The sequence below is a fragment of the Ceratotherium simum genome, chromosome 13 (genome assembly GCF_057802395.1).
Source record: "Ceratotherium simum simum isolate JZ-2026a chromosome 13, ASM5780239v1, whole genome shotgun sequence".
NCBI lineage: Eukaryota > Metazoa > Chordata > Mammalia > Perissodactyla > Rhinocerotidae > Ceratotherium > Ceratotherium simum.
The window spans coordinates 33,858,727-33,885,924 of record NC_141912.1 but is presented as its reverse complement, the minus strand read 5'-3'; the positions used below and the strand labels follow the sequence as shown (position 1 = coordinate 33,885,924).

Sequence of the window (27,198 nt, the reverse complement as noted above, 5' to 3'; positions counted from 1 at the left end):
AGAACAGAACAAGTGTTGGTGAGAACGTGGAGAAATTGGAACCCTCATCCATTGCTGCTGGTAATGTAAAATGGTACAGTCACTATAGAAAATAGTTTGACTCTTTCTCAAAAATAAATTACTTACAACCCAGCAATTCTATTCCTAGGTACACACCCGAAAGAATTGAAAACAGGTATTCAAACAAACACTTGTAAACAAATATTCACAATAGCCAAAATGTGGAAACAACCCAAATATACCCATCACCAGATAAATGTATAAAGAAAATGTGGTATATCCATACAGTGGAATATTATTCAACAATAAGAAGGAATAAAGTACTGATACATATCACAATGTGGATGATCCTTGAAAACCTTAAGTTAAGTGAAAGAAGCCATACACAAAGGGTCACATATTGTATGATTCCATTTATATGAAAGTTCTAGAATAAATAAATCCATAGAGCAGAAAACAAATTGGTGATTTCCAGGGGATAGGAGGATTGGGAGTGACTGTTAAATGTTTCTGAGTGTTTTGCGGGGAGTGGTGAAAATGTTTTGGAAGTTGGTAGAGGTGGTGGTTGCACAACATTGTGAATGACTAAATGCCACTGAAATGTACACTTTAAAATGGTTCGTTTTATTTTATGTGAATTTCACCTCAACTTTTTTAAAGAGCAGCTATAGAAAAAATAAGATTCAATCCCTTCAAAAAGTAAAAATCAGAAGAATGAAGAAATAAGAAGGGAAAATGACACAATAACTTTAAAAAAGTAAAAAGAGGTAACAATAAAACAGAGAGCTGACAGCAGTTAGAAAACAATGACATGAATTTTTTTGCAGTTTTATTGAAATATAATTGATATACAAAAATTGCACATATATACAATTTGGTGAGTTTGGACATATGCATATAACTGTGAAGCCATCATCACAATCAAGGTAATAAACATATCTTTAACGGCTGAAAGAAAATACATGGCAACTTACAATTCTACACTCAGCCAAACATCTCTCAAAAATGGAGGCCAAAGAAGAATTATTCAGACAAGCAGAATACAAGATAATGTGTCAAAGGCAAACCTACACTTTAAGAAATAATAAAGGGAATTATTTAGGCAGAAGAAAAATTATCCCAGTGAAAGAAAAAATTGAAGACCAAAGGAAATGATAAATATATATGTGAATATAAATTACTACTGACTGTACAAAATAATGATAGTAATATTTTGAGGATTTTACTATACTTAGAATTAAAAGACAAAAATTATTCAAAATAGGGAGGAAAATTGTACTTATAAGTGTTTTAAGGTGCTAGAAAGTTTTTTAAAGTGCTGGAAAGTGGCAAAATAGTAATTTGTATTAGACTGTAATAAGTCAGGAATGCATGTAATCTCTAAACTTATGACTGAAAGAATAACAAAATAATTTATAATGCCAAGTTGATAAAAATTAAAAATAGAATAAGGAAAAATTTGATTAAGCCAAAATAAAGCAAGAAAACAATGTAAAAGTAATAAAAGCAAATGGGCCCAGTTCTGAACCAAGATAAAGTAGACATACTTCGCTTTATTCTTACCATCAAGTAGAGCTAAAAATTCTGGACATTATATAAAAAGCAAACATAGAAAGACTATGAAATATGGGGAGAAGTCAGATCAGGTAAAGACCTAGGGTCCCAAGGTACAATACAGAGGTGAGTTTCCTGGTTTATTTTTTTTTAAATCTCATATATCCCAGATTTAGTACTGGAGAAGCCAGCAAACCAGAACAGTCAATGGAAATAGACAGAAAAAAATCCCCCAAAATAGCCTGCTCTCTCAGTCAATGGGCCAGGAAGCAGGCAACCTATCAAAACAGAAAGCTTTTAGACAAAAAAAGTCCCACTCAAAATAAACATCACAGATAAAAACTATGGCCCTATCTCCACCATCATCAAGAAAAGGCCAAGTGGGAAGCCCAGATTTTCTCCTTCACCTGATTGTAAGGAGGTGCCCCTCCTACCTTCCAGGATGGTATCAAAGAAGACAAAGTGAGGAGCAGAGACTTTATTCTCCACCTGATATTAATATGCCCATCCCCTACAAGTTGTCAGTGGAGGCCAAGTGAAGATTTTGAACTTCTACCCCCACCAAATGAAAATGAGGTGCCTCTCCTCCTCCCTCAGGGTGGTGTCAAAGGAAGCCAAATGAAAAGTGGAACTTTAACCACCGTCCAGAAGTAAAAAAGATAACAACAAATATTAAAATGTTGAAGTCATCTAGTATATGTTTCTGACCACAGTAAGATTAATCTAGAAATCAGTAATCAAAGTTTGGAAATCAGTAACCAAATTTCCAAACAGTAGAAATTTTCGTGTTTGGACATTAAGAAATGCACTGAGAATGAGCCACAAGTCAAAAAATATTAAATGGAAATTAGAAAAATGTTGAATTAAAATGCTACATTTTAACTGTGAGGGATGCAGCTTAAAGCCATGCTTAGAGAAAATTTATGATCTTGAAAAAAATTAAAAGAGAAGACAACATGCAAATCAATAGTTTAACAATTCACCACATAGATTTAGAAACAGAACAGCAGATATATTAGAGGGAAAAAGCAGAATGGATAAATAACAAAAATGTAATTTCAAATTAATTAAATAGAAAAATGAAATAGAAAGTTTCAAAACTGCAAAATTTTGTTAATAAAATAATGGACACACATGAATATCTTGTGTTTCAGATAAAGAGGAAAAAGAAGAAGAAAAAATTATCAAGAATAAAATGAGAGCACTAATAGAATTCCAGCAGACATTAAAAGATGAGAAGAGGAAATAGTCAATGCAAAAGAAGAAAGAACAAGAAAAAAATGAAATAAAAGAACAGATGGGGCAAACAGAAAACAAGTAGCAAGATAGTAGACTTAAACCAAACCATATCAATAATTCCATTAAATGTCAAGAGTCTAAATGCACCTGTTTAAGGCAGAGACTATATGATGGATTAAACACAGAAAACCCAACTATATGCTACCTGTAAGAAGCCTAGTTTAAATATAAAGAAACAAATATATTGGTGATGGGTTGTAATTAGTATTTTGGTGGTGAACATGATGTAGTCCATGCAGAAATAGAAGTACAATGATGTACACCTGAAATTTTTGCAATGTTATAAACCAATGTTACTGCAATAAACAAATAAGCTAAAAAAATAAAAATAAAAATAAATAAAAAATAAAAAAAAACAAATATATTAAAAAAAATGTATTTAAATAGATATTTGCTATATATATTTTTAGCACATTAAATATTAAATAAGTATTAATATAATATTAACTATATTAATTATTTATTTAATTAATAAATATTAAAGTATTGATATAATATTAATTAAATAAATATTTAATTGTAAATAATATTTATTTAATTAATAATTAATTAAGTATTAAAATATTTGCATGTATGTATTTAAATATACATTTGATATAGTATATATTTTTATATATTTGTGTATTTATATAATATATACATATTTAAATATATATGATATATATATCATATATATGCTAATGCTAATCCAAAGAAAGCTGGAGTGATTGAGTTAATACTAGACAAAGTACATTTCAGATTACAGAATATTAGGAAGGACAAAAAATTGTTATTTTGTCATGATAAATGAATCAGTTCAACAAAAGAACATAAAAATCCTCTATGTTTACACACCTGATGACAAAGCTTCAAAATACGTATAGCAAAATCTGACAGAACTGTAAGGAGATATATACTAGTTACCAATCATAATCAAAGATTCTAATACCCCTATCTCAATGACTGATATAAGTAGTGAAAAGATGAATAAGAATATATTGTTATACTTGAATATACTTGAAGTTATACTTGAATAACACTATCAAAAATCTTCATCTAATTGACATTTATAGGACACTTACTTCACCAAATAAAAAAATACATCTTATTGTTAAATGCATATGGAATGTTTTTCTGTAGTTTATGTGTTAGGTGATAAAACAAGTCTCAACAAATTTAAAAGAATTCAAGTCACACAAACTATTTTCTCTTTCCACAATAGAATTAAATTAGAAATTAATAACAGAAATATACCAGGAAAATCTACAATTATTGGGCAACTAAATAACAGATTTTTAAATAACTCATGAGTCAAAGAAGAAATTAAGAGGAAAATTAAGAAGCCCTTTACAGAATGAAAATAAAAATACCACATATCAAAATATGCGGGATGCTGCTAAAAGCAGTACTTAGAGGGAAATTTGTAACACTAAATGTCTCTATGGGAAAAGAAGAAAGGTCTCACATCAATGACCATATCTTCTACCAACAGAAAATAGAGAAAGAAAAATAAAATAAATCTAAAGTAAGAAAACAAAAGGAAATAGCAAAGATCAGAACAGAAATCAGTGAAATAGAAAACAGGAAAACAACAGAAAAAATCAAAGTCAACAAAAGCTGATTCCTTGAGATCAATAAAATTGATAAATACCTAGTCAGATTGATTAAGAAAAAAGGCATCATGACCAAGTAGATGTTATCCAAGGAATGCAACATTGATTTAATATTTGAAAACCAATCAATGTAATTCACCATATTATCAAAGAAGGAAAATATATGATAATTTTATTGCAGAAAAATCATTTAACAAGTCCAAAATCCATTCTCAATAAACTTTCTCAGCAAATTAGGAATAGAAAGTGACATCCTCAACTTGGTAAAGACACCTATTAAAAACCAACAGCTAACATCACACAATATTAAAAGAGAGAATACTTTCTTCTTGCTGTCATAATAAGGCAAAAATGTCTGCTTTCACAACTTAGACTCAACACTGCACAGAAGTTTCTAGTCAAAAAGATAGCAAGAAAAAGAGGCATCCAAATTGGAAATAATAAAATACAACTGCTTCTATTTGCAAACAGCATCTATGTAGAAAATCCAACGGAATCCACCACGAAAACATCTACTTGACCTAAGTGAGCTCATCAAGGTTGCAGTATGCATGGTCAATGTACAAAAATCTATTTTATTTCTACATTTCCATATACTAGCAACAAACATCATAATATAAAGATTTTAAAAACATTAAAAGAAACAAAATTTTAATCTACATTTGTTGTCTCCCGCAACATTAATATGGTATTCTCCATTTTACTTTTCATGTCAACTTCTACAAACACTTGGTAATGTTTGTTCTTCCAAGCACTCTGCTAATTTGACTTAGAGAGGATTTTTCTCTTGTTTTCTCTCTTTCATTTCTTTTCTTCTTTTGCCTTCCACTTTCTCTTACCCATATTTGGATTTGGATACGCCCTACTAATTTTCACGTTTCAAGTCTTCTCCTTTTCCCTTCTTTGTTTATCTTCCCTTTCTTCATTTCCTTCCCTGTCATTTATTGTCTTTATTTCTTCTGTACTTCAGAAGCTTGCTATACCTTCATGTTAAGGCTGTTGAGAGCAGAAGTAGATCAAGGCATCCTGTTATGGCCATCAGGGTCATTTTCTGGATAACATCGTTGAAATTTGTTCCTTATGATCTGTATGCTTTCAAGTTGGTATGTCCCTTGCTGTGCACACTGTATTTTTTCAACCCTTCCAAGAGGGGAGTAGACATTTGCTTTCTTTGAAGTTCATTCTCTTTCCCATATCCATTCCCAAGAAACATGTCTATAACTTGCCATTAGAGAGAGTCATTCTCAATGTTCTCTTCTCTGACTCTCTAGGTTTGAGTAAAATCTTATGTATGGTATTTCAGAGAATGTGACATTAAGGCTTACTGAAAACAACTGGATGAATTGATAATATAGCTATATCTCTATCTCTTTTTTTGTTTTTCAGATACAGTTATAATAGAAAATGGTAAGTTCTATTAGTCATTTTCACACTATGCACATAGCCTTTTGGTTCTCTTTTCAAATTCTTTTGTTCCTTGCTCTTCCATTGGCCTTGAAACAAAGGTGTTTCTCAGATGTATTTTTTAAAATTTACATTATTATGCTTATTATTTTCTCTTTCCAACTTCAGTTGGTACAGTTCTTTTCATTTGCATTTAAACTTCATCAATTATTAGTACTATAATGTGTTCGCTATATAAAATCTTAGTACATGAACCATGTTGGACAATGGATTCCATTAATTCTATAATTCTGAAGTTACGGAATTTGTAAGTGGAGGAAATGTACACTTTGTCTGAAGATATCCTCAGATCATTTACTTTATAAACTACTATAAATATTCCAGGCATCTTATTTTTTTATTATAGTGAGAGTCTGTGTAGAATTAATGAGTCCCCTCATTAGAATGGATTTTGGATAATAAATAATCTTCTATTTTTGGCAAAAGTCATTAGTACTACAAGACAGATAAACTGAGGAAAATTTTTAAAAAGACATAATAATTAATATATAGGGGGATCTGAATTCTCCCAGTCAGAATTCAGAATTCTGAATTCTCTCATCTCTGTATTTTTCCCTGTCTTCTTAGAGGATACACATTCATAGTGGTAATATTGATTATTAATCTGATAAAAGGTTTGAATGGAGGTTTCCCATAGGAAGAGATTTCTTATGGGAAGTTTGGAGATATATATATATATATACACACATACATACATATATGGACATATACATGTAAAATAGAAATTTATGCCCTTTTTAAAAATTTTATTTTATGGTGGTAATTACACTTAATGTGAGATCTACCATCTTAACAAATTTTTAAGTGTACAATACAGCATTGTTGAATATAGGTACAATGTTGTACAGAAGATCTCTAGAACTTAGTCATCCTGCTCAACTGAAACTTTATGCTTATTGATTAGTAACTTCCCATTTGGCCTTCAACCCAGACCTTGGAAACCACCACTCCATTCTTTCATTCTATGAATTTACTGTTTTAGAGACCTCATGTGACTGGAATCATGAAGTATTTGCCTTTCTGTGACTGGCATATTTCACTTAGTATGATGTCCTCAAGGTACATCCATACTGTTACACGTTGCAAAACTTCCTTCCTTGTAAGACTGAAGAGTATTCCACTGTATGCAAAAACCACATTTTCTTTATTCATTCATCTGTCAATGAACATTTAGGTTGTTTCTACATCTTGGCTATTGTGAATAATGCTGCAATGATCATGAGAGTGCTAATACCCGTTCAAGATCCTGATTTCCAATCTTTTAGATAAATACGCAGAAGTGAGATAGCTGGATTATGTGTTAGTTCTATTTTTAATTTTTGGGGGAACCACCATACTATTTTCCATAGGGCTGCATATTTTACATTATTACCAACAGGGGACAAGAATTCCAATTTTGTCACATCCTCATCAATACTTGTGTCCTTTGGGTTTTTTATAATACACATCCTGGCATGGGTAAGAAAATGGAAATACAACATACCAAAACTTATGTGATGTAGAAAAAGAAGTTCTGATAGGAGAGTTTGTACTGATAAAGAAAACCTACATTAAGAAAGAGAAAGATCTCAAATAAACAACCTGACTTACACCTCAAGGAACTAGAAAGTGAAAAATAGACTAAACCCAAACTTAGCAGATGGAAGTAAATAAGAAAGATCAGAGCAGAAATAAACGAAATAGACACTAGAAAAAATTTTTTAAAAGGTTAATGAAAATGAGTTGTTTTTCTGAACAAATAAACAAAATTGACAAACCTTTAGCTGGACTAATGAAGAAAAAAGAGAGAAAACTCGAATAAATAAATAACGTAGAAATAAAAGAGGAGACATTAAAACTGATACACCAGAAATACGAAGAATCATAAGAGACTACTATGAATGATTATACACCAACAAATTAGATGATCTAGAAAAAAATGTATAAATGCATAGAAATATAACCTACCAAGACTGAATCATGAAGAAATAGAAAATATAAGAGACCAATAAAGAGCAAGGAGAAGAGTTCTTTAAACAAAAATCTCCCCACCAATAAAAGCCCAGGACCAGATGACTTCACTGGTAAATTTAGTGAACATTTACAGAAGAATTAATGCCAACCTTAGAGAAGGGAATACTTCCAAACTGATTTCACAAGGCCAGCATTTTCACAAGGCCAGCATTATCATGACACCAAAGCCAGAAAAGGATACTACAAGAAAAAAAAATTACAGGTCAATATCCCTGATGAACATAGATGCAAAAATCCTCAACAAAATACTAGCAAACTGAATTCAACCACATATTAAAAGTATCATACACCATGATCAAATGGGATTTATCCCCAGGATGGAAAGATGGTTCAACATACACAAAGCAATAAATGTGATACACTACATTAACAAAATAAAGAATAAAAATCATACCATCATCTCAAAGGGTGCAGAAGAAGCATTTGATAAAATTCAACATAATTTCAAGATAAAAACTCTCAACAAATTAGGTATAGAGGGAATATACCTCAACATAATAAAGGCCATAGATAAGAGCCCACAGCCAATATCATATTCACTGGTGAAAAACTAAAATCTTTTCCTCTAAGATCAGGAACAAAAAAAGATGCCCACTCTCACCAATTCTATACAATGTAGTACTGGGAGTCATATCCAGAGCAATGAAGCAAGAAAAAGAAATAAAAGGCATCCAAATCAAAAAGGAAGAAGTAAAATTTTCCCTGTTTGCAGGTGATATGACCTTACATGTAGAAAACCCAAAAGATTCCACAAAAAACTGTTAGAACTAATAAACAAATTAAGTTGCAGGATACAAAATCAACATACAAAAATCAGTTGCATTTCCATACACTAACAAAGAAATATGAAAAAGAAATTAAGAATATAATCCAATTTATAATAGCATCTAAAAGAATAAAATATTTAGGAATAAATTTAACCAAAGAAAAGAAAATTAGTTTTACTCTGAAAACTGTAAAATGTTGATGAAAGAAATCATAGAAGACACAAATAAGTAGATAAATATCCAATATTCATGGACTGGAAGAATTAATTTTGTTAAAATGTCCATACTACACAAAGTGATCTACAGATGCTGTGTAACCCCTATGAAAATTCCAGCAGCATTTTCTACAGAAGTAGAAAAAAATTCTAAAGTTCACATGGAATTACAAAAGTCCACAATAGGTAAAACAATCTTGAGCTAGAAGATCAAAGTTAGAGGTATCACAATTCCGATTTCAAAATACATTTCAAATCTATAGTAATTAAACAGTATGTCATCAGTATAAAAACAGACATATAGCCGTTTGGAATGGAATAGAGATCTCAGAAATAAATCCACACATTTGTGGTCAAATGATCTTTGACAAAGTTGCCAAGAACGCACAATGGGGAAAGGAAAATGTCTTCAATAAGTAGTATTCAAAAACTGGATATTCACATGTAGAAGAATTAAATTGGACCCTTATCTCACACCATATACAAAAATCAACTCTGAAAGGATTAAAGACTTAAACATAAGACCTGACACTTTAAAACTACTAGTTATATGGAGAAAATATAGGGAGAAAACTGATTGACATTCCACTGGGCAATAATTTTTTTTCTTTTTGGATATAACCCCAAAAGCACAGACAGTAAGAGTAAAAATAAACAAGTGGTACTGCATCAAACTAAAAACATTTTGCACAGCAAAGTAAATCATCAACAGAGTAAAGAGGTAGCTTATAGAATGGGAAAAAACATTTGCAAATGAAACATTTGATAAGGAGTTAATATCCAAAATATATAAGGAACTCAACTCAATAGCAAATCATCATCATCATCATAATCATCATCATCTGATTGGGCAAAATTAGGCAAAACAGCCACCTTACTTTGTTTTTACAAGTTTGGCTTTTTAAAAATTACACATATAAATGTTATCATACAGTGTATGTCTTTCTCTGTCTGACTTATCTCACTTAGCATAACATGCTCAAGGTTCATCTATATCATGGCAAGTGACAGAATGTCCTCCTTTATCATGGCTGAATAATATTCTATTGTATGTATATATACCACATCTTCTTTATCCATTCATCTGTTGATGGACACTTAGGTTGTTTCCAAGTCTTGGCTATTGTGAATAACGTTTCAATAAACATGGGAGAGCATATGTCTCTTTGAAATTCTGTTTTTACTTCCTTTGGGTATATACCCATAAGTGGAATTGCTAAATCATCTGATAGATTTATTTTTAAGTTTTTGAGGAACCTCCATATTGTTTACCATAGTGACTAAACCAATTTACATTCCCACCGACTGTGTACAAGTGTTCCCTTTCCTCCACATCCTTGCCAGCAATTGTCTCTTGTCTTCTTGATGATAGTCATTCTAACAGGTGTGAGGTAATATCCCATTGTGGTTTTAATTTGCAGTTCCCTGATGATTACTGATGTTAAGCATCTTTTCATGAATCTGTTGGCCATTTGGATGTTTTCTTTGGAAAATTATCTATTCAGTTCTTCTGTCCATTTTTTGATTGGATTTTTTTTTGTTATTGAGTTGTATGAGTTCCTTATATATTTTGGATATTAACCCCTTACCCAATATATGCTTTGCAAAACTTTTCTTTCATTCTGTAGGTTGCCTTTTCATTTTGTTAATTGTTTCTTTTGCTGTGCAGAAACTTTTAAGTTTTATGTAGTCCCACTTTTTGATTTTTGCTTTTGTCATTTGTGGTTTTGGTGTCACATCCAAAAAATCATTGCCAAAACCAATGTCAAGGAGCTTCTTCTCTACTTTTTCTTCTAGAAGTTTTATAGCATTCAGTCTTATGTTTAAGTCTTTGATCCACTTTGAGTTAATTTTTGTGAGTGGTGTAAGATAGGAGTCCAATTTCATTGTTTTGCATATGTTTACCCAGTTTTCTCAACACTATTTGTTAAAGAGACTACCCTTTCCATTGGGTGTTCTTGGCTCCGTTGTTGAATATTAGTTTACTGAGTAAGGAGGGGTTTAATTCTGGGATCTCTATTCTGTACCATTGGTCTATGTGTCTATTTTTGTGCCAGTACCATACTGTTTTTATTACTAGTAGCTTTGTAGTATAGTTTGAAATCAGGAAGTGTGATTCCTCCAGCTTTGTTCTTTTCTTCAGGATTGCTTTGGCTATTCAGGGTCTTTTGTAGTTCCATACAAATTTTAGGATTTTTTTTTCTATTTCTGTGAAAACTGCCATTAGTATTTTGATGGAATTGTGTTGAATCTGTGGGTAGCTTTAGTTAGTATGGACATTTTAACAATATTAATTGTTTCAATTCATGCACGTGGAATGTCTTTCTATTTGTGTCTTCTTTGATTTCTTTCAACAAAGTCTTGTGGTATTCATCGTACAGATCTTTCACTTCCTTGGTTAAATTTATTTCTAAGTATTTTATTGTTTTTGATAATATTGTGAATCATAAGTTTTTTAAAATTTCCTTTTCAGATGTTTCATTATTAGTGTATAGAAATGCAACTGATTTTGTATGTTGATTTTATATCCTGTAACTTTACTGAAATCGTTGATCAGTTCCAGCAGTTTTTTGGTTGAATCTTTGGGATTTTCTACATACAGAATCATGTCATCTGCAAATAACAATTTTACTTCTTTGTTTCTGATTTGGATGCCTTTTATTTCTTTGTCTTGCCTAATTGTTCTTACTAGGATTTCCTGTACCATATTGAATAAGAGTGGTAAGAGTGAGCATCCTTGTCTTGTTCCTTATCTTAGGAAAAAGCTTTCAATTTTCTCCATTGAGTATAATGTGAGCTTTGTGTTTCTTGTAATGGCCTTTATTATGTTGAGGTACGTTCCTTCTATACCCAATCAGTTGAGGGCTTTATATCATGAAAGGATGTTGTATTTTTTCAAATGCTTTTTCTGCACCTATTGAGATGATCATGTGATTTTTATCTTTCATTTTATTAAGGTGGTGTATTACATTTATTGATTTATGTATGTTGAACCATCCTTGCATCCTTGCAACCTAAATCCCATTTGGTTATGGTGTATAATCATTTTAATGTGTTCTTGAATTCCATTTGCTAATATATTGTTGAGAATTTTTGGATCTGTATTCATCAGGGTTATTAGTCTACTGTTTTCTTTTCTTGTGGTGCTCTTATCTGGCTTTGGTATTTTCTCCTTCTCAATATTTTGGAAGAGTTAGAGAAGTTTTTGTGTTAAATCTTCTTTAAATGTTTGGTAGAATTTGCCAAGGAAGCAATCTGGTCCTTGGGTTTTCTGTGTTGGGAAGTTTTTGAACAGTGATTCAATCTTGTTCTCATTATTGGTCTTTTCAGATATTCTGTTTCTTCTGATTTAGTCTTGGTAGGTTGTATGTTTCTAGAAATTTATCTGTTTCTTCTAGATCATCTAATTTGTTGATATACAATTGTTCATAGTAGTCTATTGTGATCCCTTGTATTTCTGTAGTATCAGTTGTAATGTCTCCTCTTTCATTTCTAATTTTATTAATTCAAGGCTTCTTATTTTTCTTAATCTAGCTAAGAGTTTGTCAATTTTGTTTGTCTGTTCAAAGGACCAGCTTTTAGTTTCATTGATACTTTCTATTGTTTTTCTGGTCTCTATTTTATTTATTTCTGCTCTGATCTTTCTTATTTACTTCCTTCTGCTAACTTTGGGCTTTATTTTTTCTTTTTTCCCTAGTTCCTTGAGGTGTAAAGTTAGATTGTTTATTTGAAATCATTCTAATTTCTCAATATATATGTTTATTGCTGTAAACTTTCCTCTCTCAGAACTGCTTTTGCTGCATCCAGTAAGTTTTGACATGTTGTATTTTCATTTTCATGTGTTTTGAGATAATTTTTTATTTTCCTTTTGATTTCTCCTTTGGCCCATTGGTTGTTCAGAAGTGTGTTGTTTACTTTCCACATATTTGTAGATTTTCCAGCTTTCCTCTTGCTGATTTCTAGTTTCACATCATTGTGGTCAGAGAAGCTAGTTGGTATGATTTCAATGTTCTTAAATTTTCTAAGATTTGTTTTGTGTTTTATCATGTGCTCTAGCCTGGAGAATGTTCTGTGCGCACTCAGGAAGAATGTGTATTCTGCCGCTGTTGGAAGGAATGTTCTATATATGTCAGTTAAGTCCATTTGTTCTAAAGTATGGTTCAATTCCAACATTTCCTTGTCGATTTTCTGTCTGGATGATCTATCCATTGCTGACAGTGGGGTATTGAAGTCCTCTACTATTATTGTATTGTTGTCTATTTCTCTAGATTTGTTAGTAATTACTTTATTTTGGTGCTCTGATGATGGGTGTATATATATTTATGATTGTTATATCTTTTTGAGATATTGACCTTTTTATCACTATATAATGACCTTCTTTGTCTCTTGTTACCATTTTTGGCTTAAAGTCTATTATTTCTGATATAAGTATGGCTATCCCTATTTCTTTTGGTTTCCACTTGCATAGAATATCTTCTTCTATTCCTTCACTTTGAGCCTGTGTGTGTCTTTAGAGGTGAAATGTGTCTCCTTTAGGCAGCACATAGTTGAATCTTATTTTTTTTTTTTATCCCTCCAGCCTCTTTGTGCCTTTGATTGGTGAATTCAATCTATTTATATTTATAGTGATTATTGATATGTAAGGACTTAACTACTGCCGTCTTATCATTTCCCTTATGATTGTTTTGTATCTCCAATGTTTCTTCATCTCTCTGTTTCTGTCTAACTGTGTAAAGTGATGGTTATCCCTGGTGATTTGCTCAGTCTCCCCTTTTTTGTTTCATGACTCACCTCTAGATTTTTGCTTTGTGGTTACCATGAAGTTTACATAAAACATCTCATAAATAAAATAGTCCTTTTTATGCTGATAGCACCTTATCTTTGTTGCCTGTAAAGATTCCACTCTTTTATTCCTCCCTTTTTATATTTTTGATGACACAATTTGTCTCTTTTTTTTTCTTTTTCTTTTTTTTAGTGAGGAAAATTGGTCCTGAGCTAACATCTGTTGCCAATCTTCCCTTTTTTGCTTCAGGAAGATTGTCCCTGAGTTAACAGCCATGCCAGTCTTCCTCCATTTTGTATGTGGGACACTGCCACAGCATGGTTTGATGAGCAGTGTGGAGGTCTGCCCCCAGGATCTGAACCCACGAACCCTGGGCTGCAGAAGGGGAGCACACAAACTTAACCACTATGCCACTGGGCCGGCCCCACAATTTACCTCTTTTTGTGCTGTGAATTTGTTAAGAAATTATAGTAGCTATAGTTATTTTCAATGCTCTTTTCTTTTAATATTTACACTATCATTAAGTGGTTAACACACCGTTCTAATACAGAGTTACTGTTTTCTGGCTAATTATTGGTAACCTTTACTAGAATATGTGTACTTTCATTTGCCTTCATGTCACTGAATAGCATCTTTTCATTTCAGCTTGAAGAGCTCCTTTCAGCAATTCTTAGGGAGGTCTATTGGTAATGAACTCTCTCAGCTTTTGTTTACCTGGGAAAGCCTTTATTTCTCCTTCATATCTAAAGGATAACTTTATTAGATAAAGTAATCTTGCGTAGCAATTTTTATCTTTCAACACTTTGAATAAGTCATTCCACTCTCTCTGGGCTTATAGAGTTTCTGCTAAGAAATATGCTGATAGCCTAATAGGGGAAGGTTACTTTCTTTTTTCCCCTGGTTGCCTTTAGGATTCTTTCTTTATCATTGATTTTTGAGTTTCATTATAGTGTGTCTGGAGAAGGTCTTTTTGTATTGAAGTAATAGAGTGTTATATTAGCTTTGTGGACTTGTTTGACCTATTTCTTTCCCAGGTTTGAGAAGTTCTCAGCTGTAATTTCTCTAGATAAACTCTGCTCGCTTCTCCCTCTCGTCTTCTGGTACACCAATTATTCTTATATTTGCTTTTCTGGTCGCATCTGAGGGCTCTCATGTGGTTTCTTCACTTTTTAAAAATATGTTCTCTTTCTTCTTTTAAATGAATCATTTCTAAATTCGTATCTTCCAAGTCATTTATTCTTTCTTCCATCTTATCTGCCCTATTACCTATGTCTCTAATGCGTTCTTCGTCTCATCATTGAATTCTTTAGCTCCAGAATTTCTGTTTGTTTTTTTAAATTTCAATCTCTTTGGTAAAGAACTCCTTCTTCTTATTAATTTTATTTCTGAGTTCATTGAATTGCCTTTCTGAGTTTTCTTGCAGCTCATTTGAATTTCCTCACAATAGCTATTTTGAGTTCTTTATCAGTTAGATCAAAATATTCCACGCCTTTGAGTTCATTTGCTAAAGAATTATTATTTTCTGTCTGTGATATACCACGCTACCTTGATTTTTCATAGTATTTGATGATATGTGCCTCTGTTTTCACATTTCAAGTAGCAAACACTTTCCTCAACTAAGAATTAATGTACTTTGACTCTTACAGTTCAATAGGCTTGCAATTAGAAACCTTTCTTTTGTTTTCCAGAAGGTGGTGCTATAGATCGAATTTTTGGTTTCTTTTACCAGAGCTAGTTCCAGTGGCCACACTCAAAAGTGTGCAAAAAAAAGAAAAAACTAGCAGCAGAATGGGAGGAGGTGTGGGCTTAGCACCTGGGGTTATGGGGTGCCCATGGCCTGGCAGGGAGAACCCTTGAGTGAGGCACTCCCAGAGGCTCTTGGACGGAGTTCCTGCTGAAATCCTGGAGCAGACAGCAGGGCATCACATTCTCTCAATGCCCATTGTCTGTCTTCTTCCCTTTCCTCTCCCTACTACCAGTCACAGAGGTCCCCCCACCAGGTGCTGCTAGAGAGTAACAGGTCCCTCCAGCTGCAATCTGTGAAACCAAGCAGTCTGTCACTCACGACCTTCACTTTCCACCTCCTCTGCCACAGCCACAAGCCCAGCATGTGTCAGTGTCACCCTGGGGAGAGAGACCACCTCTGCATGTTTCTCTCTCTCCTCCGCCTCCAAGCTCGTTCTATCCCACTCCAATGGCATGCCAGATTTTCTTGTCAGGGTGGCTGGGCCTCCACAAATTCTCTATCCTGAGTGACCACCTTGTTTTACACTCTTTGGGTTACCCTTTTCCCCAATGGTGGCAAGTGGGGTGGGGCAGGCACCAACTCCCTTGGATCCACAACCCCCTCTGAAGTCCTATCCACCCACATTGGAATGCACAGATAAGTAGAAATCTCACGGATGCCCTGGTGTAATGTGTAAAGATATTTTTCTTCAGTTATGAATGTCCAATTAGGTATACATAAAAAGAGAAAAAAGGAATGATTCACACTGCCATGATGCTGCTGTCATTCCAACTTGAATTTTATACCTAGTCAAACTATCATTCATAGGTGAGGGCACAATAAAACCTTTTATGTCATAAGAGGACCAAAAGTATATAGCACCCACAGACCCTCCCTCTCTAAAAGAACTCAACTGAAAGGCAGCCAAGCATTGGAGGTTAACTGCATGGACTCTGGAGCCAGACTCCCTGGTTTGCCTACTCCCTGGGTCACTTATTTGCAACCTTGGGCAAGTTACTTAATGTCAGCTTTTCTCAGTTTCCTCATAGCAAAATAGGGATACTATTAGTATCTGTTGCAAAGATTGAATTAAGTTACCTACATGCCTAGAAGAGTGCCTGGCATATAATAAGAACTATATGAGTGTAAAAGTTATCATGATCAGCAAGAAGAAGAATAAACACAGAAAAAAACGTGGGATGAAATAAATAGAGAGCATAAAAATTAATAAAATATTGAAGTAAAATTAAAAAAATATATATATTTGGTAGAATTCACCTGTGAAGCCATCTGATCCTGGGCTTTTCTTTGTTGGAAAGTTTTCAATTACTGATTCAATCTCCATACTAGTTAAGTGTCTGTTAAGGCTTTTTATTTCTCCATGACTTAGCCTTGATAGATTGTATTTATCCATTTCTTCTATGTTATATAGTTTGTTGGCATATAATTGTTCATAGGAGTCTCTCATGATCATTTTTATTTCTGTGGCATCAGCTATAATGTCTCTTCTTTCATTTCTGCTTTTATATATTTGAATCCTCTTTTTTTTCCTTAGTGTAGCTAAAGTTTCGTCAATTTTATCTTTACAAAAAAGCAACTCTAATGTTGTTGATTATTTTCTATTTTCTATTTTGCTAAATAACTTTTTTTATTCTATCATTAATTAAAAAAACAAACAAGCAATGGTGTAACAAGAAATTTTATACCTTTTTCATATCTTCATATATTTCTAAAATTCTAATTATGCCAAATATATGAATCATAAATCAGCAAGAAAGTTATTGATATTTTTTATTCTTTTAATATATAGGCATACCTCAGAGATATTGCAGGTTCAATTCCAGACCACTGCAATAAAGTGAATATCACAATAAAGCGAGTCACACAAATTTTTTGGTTTCTTAGTGCATATAAAAGTTATGTCTACACTATACTGTTGTCTGTTAAGTGTGAAATAGCATTATGTCTAAAAAAACAATGTATGTATCTTAATTAAAAAACACTTTATTGCTAAAAGATGCTAACCATCATCTGAGCACTCAGTGAGCCATAATCTTTTTGCAGGTGGAGGTACTTATAAAGAGTGCAATATCTGCAAAGCACAGTAAAGGGAGGTATACCTGTATAGGAGTGCTGAAAACGGGTATCTTGTAATAAGTTGGTGTGAAATGATGGAGTTTGATTATGACAACATCACTCAATTTTTCTGAATTTTTTCCTAGTTAAATGCCCCGCATTACATATTGATGTCTTATCAAAAATATTGTGATGAATCAACTAACAATTCAATTCGATACTCTCGCAATATTTTTCAATGGCAAAAAACTGAAAACCACCAGACTTGAAAAACTGTTTGTATGCATTCATTGGAGTTATTCTTTTTCTCAATTCTTGTAATTCATACCAAAATGACTTACCAAGAGTTGTCAAATGAATAGTACTTTACCTACAACACTTTTTCAGAGAGACATCACGCTGAATCAGATCTACTCATGAAGTTTGGGAAATTTTTGAAATTGTAATTTTAAAATAACTATGTCAATACAATATTTTTGAAGATTATTTTACATATATGTATATGTATTTTATATTTGTATAATATATGTACATGTGAATATACATGTAATCGGTAAGAAAAAATTTTTTACACATTTACATGTACTTACTGGGAGTCAAAGAATATATTTAAATATAGGAAACTAAATAATAAAAACCTAAGTAAAGTAAAAAGGACCAAAAATTTGTAAAATATCTTTATATAATGTAACCACCCACAAGTAATATTTTTCATTTATTCTATTAATTCAATAAATTTACTGTTTCTCCCTCCCACTTTTTATTTTCTGGAGAACATTATTTAAGACAAATGTGAATTCTCCTGCATGTGTGTCTTTATCAGTATCTGATTAAACTTTGCTTTCTCATTTTTAAACAAATTTAAATTTTCTTTACATGTGCTTTCCTTGATATTTATATTGATCTTTCCAATTTATTTTTCAGAACAACTTCAAAAAATGTTAGTAAATATTCACTGACAATCCTTATTAAGGCATTATGGTGTCTTTTCCCTTTGACATTTCCTGCCTCTTCACTTGCATGCCATCCCTTGGTTTTCTCCCTTCTCCTGAATATCTAATTTCCCTCCCCAGTTTTTGGCTTCTAAACTTCTTCCATTTTATGTTCTCTTCACTTTTCTTTCCCCACCTTTTTCATCTTTCCCATCATTCTCTTTACATTCCATGGCCTTTCATCCCTAACAACATTGGTTTCTTCTGTTTTACAGATCATTGCCATAGAAACATACATAAAAAAAAAGTTACGTATTAATCCATTGATGAAAATTTTGTGACCAGAGGCTCACAAGAATAAAACCCTCAATTCCCTCAGGGTCAGTGGTACAGTGTTCTCTAACTCAGTGTTTGTGGCAACTTTATACAATATAGCTACTGCGATAAAGGGAAAGTCTTTATATACTTAGTGGGAGTCAAAAAACATATAACAACTTGAATAATAAAAGCCTACATAATGAAATAGGGGCCAACAATGTATTTATAAGGTGAACACCAGAACTAATATTCCTAAAATTTTTCTCAATTCTGTAAATTCACTCCTTTTACCCAATTTTTATGAAGAATATTATTAAGGACAAAAGTGAGCTTTCCATCATTGCTCCTGCGTTGTATGTTTCTCTGAATCCTGTTTTAACTATTCATTCACATTTTTCAATAAATTTGATTTTACTTCATGTTTGTTTTTCATAGTGTTTATCTAATCTTTCCATTTAATTTGTGAGAACTTCAGAAAAAATTTGGTAAATTTTCTTTGACAACACTTTATTCCCATACCATTTGAAAATGATTGCTATCTTGGTGTCTTCAACATTCCCTGCCTTTTCATCTATATACCATCTCTTCGCTCTCCCTTCTGCTAGATCTTGTGGAAATTAATAAACAAAACCTTAACTAAATTAAAGTCGCAAAAGCCTGTAGGGGGAGCTCTCATGTCCTATCATACATCATTAATTACACCAAACCTGAAGAAAGGTAGGCTTGCATCTCAGATGTGAAGTAAAACTACTTTACTATGAAAGAAAGATTTCTCTCCCCTAACAGTAGCCCAGCCAATGAGAAGCTCTGCAGCTCAGTCAATGAGAAGCCATTGCCAACCTGAACTGTTACTTTCCCCCAATGGACTTTTGTTTAGAACAGCCCCTCTGTACTTCCCCTTTTTCTCTATAAAAGTGGCTCTCCTCTGTCGTTTTCTGGATTTGCCTATGGTTCACCGTAGCACGCGCATCCCAACTTGAAATTCTTTTGGCTATTCCTGAATAAACTTGTTTTGAGGGTAAAATAAGTTGAGAATTTGCCTCTTAAGTTGACAATGTTTACTCTTCCTTCCCCATTCTTTTGGTTATGGACTTCACCCAGGTTAGGTATTCTCCATTTCTGTTTCCATAAGTTTCCCATTCATTCCATCTTTTTTCATTCTCTTTTTTCCTCATGAACATTGTCTTCTGCTTCCAGATGCTAACCATAGTTTCATTATGACGGTGGAGAGAGAAAGGGGTTAGGCTATTAGGCATACAGTTTCTATTCAATATATATTTTCTGGAAAACTTCCATTAAGTTAGTACCTCTGTCATGTATTCCAAGTTCCAGTGCCCACTACTATGCAATTGATACTTCCTCAAACTTTAAGAGATAAGAGAAGGCTCCAAACTTGCTGAATTAAGTTTCTCCATCTATTTTCCTTTCAAAATACAGTGTAGGGGCCGGCCCCGTGGCTTAGCAGTTAAGTGCACACACTCTGCTACTGGAGGCCCAGGTTCGGATCCCAGGTGCGCACTGACGCACTGCTTGTCCGGCCATGCTGAGGTGGCGTCACACATGCAGCAACTAGAAGGATGTGCAACTGTGACATACAACTATCTACTGGGGCTTTGAGGAGAAAAAGGGGAAAACAAAGGAGGAGGATTGGCAATAGATGTTAGCTCAGGGCTGATCTTCCTCACAAAAAAAAAAAAAAGACAGTGTAAATTCTGATGTCATTGACTGGTTAGTGTGAGTTCGAGACTCACTCTTCCACTGCTCTTGAATATATTACCCAAGTGTACTCAGGAATACAAATAGTTTACATAGTTTTTCATAGCTTTCTGTTTTTCACTAATAGTAATTATTCTTTTGTACTGTATTGACAATATTATTATCTGCAAAATGTTCTTTCTTTTAAGAGCTTGAGGCTCACTATTCCATTGCCGTTGCACATACTATCCAGTGTTCCTAGGTATACAAATATTTTACATAATTTTTCCTGGATTTTTTTTCTTTCAACCATAAGGTTTTTTCTTTCTTTCTTTTTTGCATTTTTATTGATACAGCTATTAGCTCAGCCAATTGCAATTTCTATTAAATGTTTATACAATGACTTTATATCTTAAGGAAAGATCAGTGATAATATATCTATCAATTTTGAAATTTTACATGAATGACATGGGAACCTATTTTCCTAGGTTGTTCCCCAAAGATTTTTTCATAAAACACTGATATAATCATTGAAAGCTTAATATCCTCCTGTTCTAATGATATTTTAAAATTATATTCATGTTTTCAGAAGCAACTAAATTTAGGAATATAACTCTTTACTGTATGTAGCAGGCTTCATATGAATACTGCTACAGATACAGTTTTGGACAGATGGGTGCCTTTACTGTTTTGTTTATCATAACTTTTTAAAGTACTTGCCTCTAGTATGAGTGTGTATTTGCATTTTATTCTGAAAAAAGTCAATGAAAGACCAATGATTGATATTGTGTATCCCAAAGAAAGTGTCATTCTAACTCCTCTCATTTCCTGTCGTACTTCCTTCTACACAAAGGACTAAGAGGAAGTAAAACAACAGTTCCTCTGATTGCCAAGATACCTTTTGGACACTTTTGGTTCCATTCTCTCAAATGTGGATCAGCTGGAACCACAGAGAAATTTATGGAAGTATTTCAAATTTTTGTTCTCCTCCCTTCCTGACCTGTGCCTTCATTTTGAATGAATTGGTTCTTTCTTTCTTTTATTTTTCAGATGTGTGAACAGAAAAAAGGCAAGTCCCATTAATATATTTAGTCATTGTTTCATCTGTTTTTTATACCTTTGTCTTCAACTCTCAATGAACATCTTCTACAACCACAAACTTACGCATGTTTTTACTTGATTTTGTCTCATTATCTTATCTTTCCAACTGAAGTTTTGCTATCTTCTTTTGTTATCCAATTTCCCCCATTATTACTTTTTTTATTTGCCCCATAGTTTCAATCAATTTAGAAAGATCCTTTCTGCCAAACATGTTTTATTAAACATATATCTCTGAAGTTTTTACGTTTTCAGAGTGGTTGATGTGTAGCTTTTGTGTAAGATAGTTTCAGGTCATTTGATTTAGAACCCCCTTCACTGCCACTTAATACTTAATTTCCCTTCCTTTCATGGGAGTCGGTTAAGATGAGCTTTATTCAGGCATGAGTTAGAATAGAAACTTACATGAAATGAGATTAGATATTAATCAGTTGAAGGAATGTTGTGAATAGAGGCAAGAACCTAACCTTGAAGTGGTTCACTATTTTCTAATTCAGACTTTGTGTCATTTTATACAACATTACCAACATAATAACGAGATTTGACTATATATTTAGTAACAGCCAAAAAACTCGTTAAATCTAACTAACCAAATAATAAAAGCCTAAATAATGTCAAAGGGATCAAGAACATTTTTGTAAGGTAACCACCAGAACTAATATTCCTAACATTTTTCCTCAGTTCATTAAATTCACTCCCTTTCCCCCCTTTTCATATTTGAACAATATTCTCTAGACAAGTGGGAGCTTTCAGCCCCTGTTGATGCCTATGTGTGTGGGTACATGTATGTGTATACATGTGTGTTTATCTGCATCGTGATACATTTAACTTGCATTCATATTTTTCAATAAATTTGGATTTTATTTACAATTGTTTCCATGATTTTAACATTGATCTTTCCATTTGTTTTTGAGAAGATCTTCAAAAAAAAAACAGGTAAGATTTCTCTGACAACTCTTTATTTTGGTACCACATAAAAGCGGCTACTTTCTTGTGTCGTTAACATTCCCTACTTTTAGAGCAATACGCTATCTATTGGCACGCTTTCCTCTTGGATGTCTACTCTTCCCTCTCAATTTTTGATTAATGACTTTTGCCATATATAATTGCCTCCATTTCTCTTTCCTTACCTTCCATCCTTTCCCATTCTTACTTTTTTCACTCTGTAACTCTCTTTTCCTGTGAGTGGTGGTTTCTACTGTCTTCAAAAGACTTGCTATAGTTTCATTATTAATTTTGAGAGATGAAGGGAATTAGGCTAATAAGCACAGGATTATATACATATATTTCCAGAAAAAGTCAATTCACTTGGGACTTGCAACCCCTGTCACCTAATCCAAGTGCAAGGACCTATTACCATGCAATTGATACTTTCCCAAACCTTAAGAAATAAGAGAAGACTCCACATCTGCTGAGTGAGGCTCTCCATCCATTATTCTTTCATAGATGTGTAATTCTGATGTCATGCATTGATCAAATGCTCCTGATCGTAGTACCTAAGTGTTCTCAGGTGTACAAAGATTTTACACAATTTTCCTTGGCTTTTTAACTGTAGTAATTATTCTTTCCTTTTTCATTTTTGATGACACAATTATTAATTGTGCAAAGCGAAGTCCCTTTCAAATGATTATAGAAGCATTTTATATACTAAAGAAAGTTCACTGATAATATATCTCTCAATTCTGAATATTTTATGTGACAAACATAAGAAGCTATTGTCATGAGATATTCCCAAAATATTTTTTCATACTACCCTAATATAATTGTTAAAAGTACAACATCTTCCTTTTCTACTGACATTTTCCAATGATATTTTTTGTTTTCAGAAGTAGTAGGGTTCTGGAATATATCTCTTTAGTGAATGTGGCTGGTTCCACATGACTACTGCTACAGATACAGTTTTGGACCAATGAGTGCCTTTACTTTATGCGTCCTCCTATCTTTTTAAGAACCTCTCACATGTATGGGTGTGTGTTTGCATTTTATTCTGAATGAGGTAGAAGGCCCAATGCAAGAACAGAGATTGATATTTTCCCAGAAGAAGTCATGATGTAATTTCTTATCTTATTTCCTTTTTCACCAAGGGGTGGGAGGATGTAAAACAACATTGCCTCTGATTGGTGAGATGACCTTTGGAACCTCTTGGTTCCAATCCTAAGAAATGTGGTTAGTTTAAACCACAGAGAAATGGATGGAAGTGTTTCCAATTTTTGTCCTTCTCCCTTCCTGACATTGTGTTTTCATTTTGAATGATTCAGATCTTTCTTCCTTATATTTTTAAGCTAGGTATGAACAATAAAAACACAAATTCCATTAATGTATTTCACTTTGTACCTAGTCATAGTTTCATCTGTTACCTGTGCTTTTTTCTTCAACTCTCAATGAATATCTTCGTCAACTATAACATGCATATATGTTTCCATGATTTTGTCTCATTATCTTATATTTCCAACTGAAGAGAGCATCTTTGTTTGTTATTTAATTTCCTCCATTGTTACTTGTGTGATTTTTTCTGTCAAGTAAACTTCATTAATAATCAACTTTAGAAGTTGTGATATTTCTCAAGTGGCTATTGTATAAGTTTTTTCCAAGATAGGCTCCGATCCTTTAATTAGAATCCCCTTCCCTGCCATTTAATATTTCATTTCCCTTACTTTCATGTGATTATTATGTTGAGATAAGCCCCATCAGGTCGAGATAAAGTAGAAACTTACATAAAACAAGGTTATGTATTAATCTGTTGGAGAAAATGCTGTGAATAGAGGTGCTCAAGAATCTAACTTTGTATTTCCTCTAGTTCAGTATTCTCTAATTCAGTGTTTGGGGCAACTTTATACAACATAGCTACCACAAAAATGAGAATTAACTGTATAAATTTAGTAACATTCAAATAACTTTTAAAAGTTAACCAAAAAATAAAAGCATAAATTATGTCAAAAGAGATACAAGAACATTTTTAAGGTAAACACCATAGCTAATATTCTTAATTTTTGTCTCAATTCAGTGAATTCAATCCTTGTTTCCCTCTTTTCTTTTTTTGTAAAATATTCTCTGTACAAAAGAGAGCCTTCAAAAATAGAGAAAAGACAAGAAAGAAGAAAATGGTAACTTTGTAAAGTGGTAGATATGTTAATTATAGCTTGATTGTGGCAAATATTTCACAATATTTATGTATATTAAAATATCAAGTCATATGCCTTAAATATACACAATTTTGACTTGTTCATTATACCTTAATAAATATCAGAAAAAATGAGAGCTTTCTGTCACTACTTGTGCATGTATGTGTGTATACTCATATGTGTGTGTGTGTGTATGTGTGTTTCTTTATGTGTATCATGATAGGTTAAACTTTACATTAGAATTTTTCAATAATTTGAATTTTCCTCAAGTTTATTTTCTATGATATTTACAATGAGATTTCCATTTTATTTTTCAAATGACCTTCAGAAAAATATTGGTAGATTTTCTTTGGCAACCTTTCCTCTCATAACCCTTTAAATGACTGCTTTCTGGTGCCGTTAACATTCTGAGTCTTTTTACGTATATGCCATCCACTGGCTTGCCCTTCTCCTGGATGTCTCGCCTTCCTTCTCCAATCTTTTGGTTATAAACTTTTCCCATACTAAATTCTCTCCATTTCTGTCACCTACCTTCTATTCTTTTCAATTTCTTTTTCTCTATTCCATGTCTTTCCTTCCCTATAAACATTAGTTTCTTCTATGTTCCAGAGACTTGCCATAGCTTTATTATAAATTTTGTGAGATGAAGGGTTTTAGGCTGATAGTCATATGGTTTCCATTCTATATATATTTTCTGGAAAATGTATATTAACTTAGGACTCTTGTCACATAATCCAGTTCAAGGGCCTATTACTGTGTAATTTATACTTTCCCAAACTTTATGATGTGAGAGAAGATTCCAAACTTCCTGAATAAAGTTTCTCTCTCCATTATCCATTATTAAGGACTACGTAAATTCAGGTATCAATCATCAGTCAAGTGTGAGCTTGAGGTTCACACTTACACTGTCCTTGATCATATTACCTAAGTGTTCCCAGGCATACAAATATTTTACATAATATTGCTTGGATTTTTTTTGCTTTTCTACCAGAGTTATTGTTCTTTCTTTTTTTTTGCATTTTTATTGACATAATTATTAATTCTGCAAACTGTAATACATTTTTAGTGTTTGTAGAAGGACATTATATCTTAAGAAAAGGTCATTGGTAATATATGTCTCAATTTTGAAATGTTGTGTGAATGACATGAGAAGTTATTGTCCTTGGATATTCCTAAAAGATTTTTCATAAGAAAATTATATAATCATTAAAAGTTGAACATCTTCCTTTAAACAAAGATATATTTCAATTATCTTTTCAGAGGAAATGAAATTTACAAGTATATCTCTTTGAAGTTTGTAGCAGGTTTCATATGACTCCTCCTACAGATACAACTATGGTCAAATGGATGCTTTTAGTATATGCTCCCTCATCGTGTTTTAAGTACACGTCTCTTGTGTCCATGCTTGTTACCATTTTATTCCAAGAAGGCAGAAGGCAGAAAGATGAACGACTAATATTGCTTATCCCAGAAGAAGTCCTGGTCAACAACTTTTCATGGTTCCATTTCCAATCTTAGTTCCTTTTGCACCAAATGGTTGTGGGACGTAAAACAACATTGCCCCTATTGGTGAAATTGCCTTTAAAATTATGGTTCCAATTCTCAGAAATGTAGGTCAGTTTGAACCACAAGAAAACTATAGAAGTGTTTTAAATTTTCATCCTCCTCCATTCCTGACATCGTGCTCTCATTTTGAATGAATTGGTAATTTATTCCTTTTATCTTATTGATAAATGTGAAGAAGAAAAAGGCAAGTTCCATTAATGTATTTCACTGTTTATCAAATCATTGTTTCATCTACTTCTTGTATCTTTGACCTAAATTCTTGATGATCACCTTCTTCAAACCTAACACCCATATTTTTACATAAGTGTGATCTTCTCTTATCTTTTCAACTGAAGCTTGCCATCTTCATTTGTCGTTCAGTTCCCCCATTATTACTGTCCTGTCATATCAATCATTGTAGACAGATTTTTTTCTGTCAAGTAAATGTTATTAATCGTATACCTCTAAACTATTGGCATTTTTTATGTGGCTGATGTGTTAGTTTTGCCCAAGACATGCTCAGTTCAATTGATTTTGAACTCTCTTCACTGCCATTTAATATTTCACTTACCTTCCTTTCAAGTGACTTAATTGAGATGAGCTTCAGTAGGAATGTGATAAAGTGGAAATCCACATAAAACAAGGATGTATTCATCAGTTGATAAAAATGTTACACCTAGAGGCAGCCAGGAACCTAACCTTGTATTTTCTTCAGAAGCAGTGGTTCAAGATCTTCTAATTTAGCCTTTGTGGCTGCTTTATAAAACATACCACTGCAATAATGAGAATTGACTATATATGTTTAATAAGACTTAAAAACTCATCTAACCTAACAAATAGAATAATAAAAGTGTAAATAATGTCAAAAGGGATCAGGAACATTTTTCAAAGGTAACCATCAGAACCATTATTCCTCAAATAATTTCTCAATTCATTAAATTCAACATTTTATGCCCCTTTCTGTTTTTCCGAGAATATTCTCTGAACAAAAGTGAGCTC

General features: G+C 32.8%; 1 protein-coding gene and 1 long non-coding RNA gene across 4 annotated transcripts in view; both read left to right on the top strand.

Moving 5' to 3' along the window:
* Window positions 1–21,503, top strand: part of LOC147915682 (uncharacterized) — a 74,288-nt gene extending 52,785 nt beyond the window's left edge. The window contains exons 4-5 of the long non-coding RNA XR_015554089.1: window positions 5,832–5,852; window positions 21,485–21,503. This is a non-coding gene — a long non-coding RNA (uncharacterized LOC147915682). The remainder of the gene's footprint in view (window positions 1–5,831; window positions 5,853–21,484) is intronic.
* Window positions 21,504–22,446: 943 nt separating this feature from the next.
* LOC147915681 (uncharacterized) overlaps window positions 22,447–27,198 on the top strand; it is a 46,074-nt gene continuing 41,322 nt past the window's right edge. For all 3 annotated transcript variants that reach the window (XM_087438411.1, XM_087438409.1, XM_087438408.1), the window contains exon 1: window positions 22,447–22,468. The gene's annotated coding sequence lies outside the window, so the exon portion shown is untranslated. The remainder of the gene's footprint in view (window positions 22,469–27,198) is intronic.